Source organism: Acyrthosiphon pisum, chromosome A2, assembly GCF_005508785.2.
Source record: "Acyrthosiphon pisum isolate AL4f chromosome A2, pea_aphid_22Mar2018_4r6ur, whole genome shotgun sequence".
Taxonomy (NCBI): domain Eukaryota; kingdom Metazoa; phylum Arthropoda; class Insecta; order Hemiptera; family Aphididae; genus Acyrthosiphon; species Acyrthosiphon pisum.
In genome coordinates this window covers 23,394,339-23,395,691 of record NC_042495.1, presented here as the reverse complement: position 1 = coordinate 23,395,691, position 1,353 = coordinate 23,394,339, and positions in this window count along the sequence as shown.

Genomic DNA, 1,353 nt, shown 5'->3' with positions numbered 1-1,353 from the left:
TTAGTCACAGTTTTATTTATATTAGTATTTAAAGTTCAAAAATTGACAAAATATGGAAAAATCCCGAAAATTACCTAATTATGTTGAGTTTATAATTCGTAAACATTTTTATTTTTAGAACTAAGATGTTAAAATGTGATACAAGATTCCTTATAGGAGAATCTACCTTTATCGAAAAAAAAAATGTCTATAAGAAAGTCAAATTAAATTTTTATGAGCGTTTGAAATTTATATTTTTACAACATTTGATATTTGCTCGATTTCTCATGAGACGATTTTCTTATTTTGTTGTAATTAAAAAACGAATGACTGTAAAAACTTGAAATTTTACTGAATGTTTATATTAGCATTTTATAAATACGATAAAATTTTGAAAATAATTTGACTCTTTTTGAGCTGTTTACGGACATTGTAAGTTTTCAATTTTTTTAGTTTTAGATTCTGAGTGGAACGATGAATGTATTGATTTTACAATGATGTGTGTTTTTTTTTTTATTTTTTTTTTATTTTTTTTTTTTTTTTTATTTTTTTTTGTGTCTGTCATCACCTTTAAGGACAGTAAAACTGCTTCGATTTTCTTCAACAGTAACATTTATGATTGGAAAGTGAATCTAGTTGGTACTTTGGGGGGTCAAAAGTAAAATTTTTCCAATAGTTTTCAAAAGCACCGTGAAAAACAAAAGAAAAATTATGGAAAAACGGGAATTTTTATGCAAAATCTGTTTTCGAGAAAATTGATTTTGGTTTTTGGTGTAACTTTAAAACGAACGACTGTAGATACATAAAATTTTCACTGGTAGTTTATATTTCCATTTTCTAGACATGATAAATTTTTCAAAATATTTTGATTTGTTTTGAGCTGTTTACGGACAATTCCAGTTTCCAGTTTAATTAGTTTTTTTTTCTATGAATGTAAATAAAACATTATTTGTTGAGTAAAAATACTTGAAAATTTAATACAAGGCTCCTACTATATTGTTACAATGACATTTGAAAAATATTAAAAATCCTTAGTCACAGTTTTTTTTTTATTAGTATTTAAAGTTCAAAAATTGACAAAATATGGAAAAATCACGAAAATTACCTAATTATGTTGAGGTTATAATTCGTAAAAATTTTTCTTTTTAGAACTAAGATTTTAAAATGTGATACAATATTCCTTATAGGATAATCTACCTTTATCAAAAAAAAAAATGTCTATAAGAAACTCAAATTAAATTTTTATGAGCGTTTGAAATTCATATTTTTACAACATTTGATATTTGCTCGATTTCTCATGAGACGATTTTCTTATTTTGTTGTAATTAAAAAACGAATGACTGTAGAAACACTAGAAACTTGAAAATTTCACTG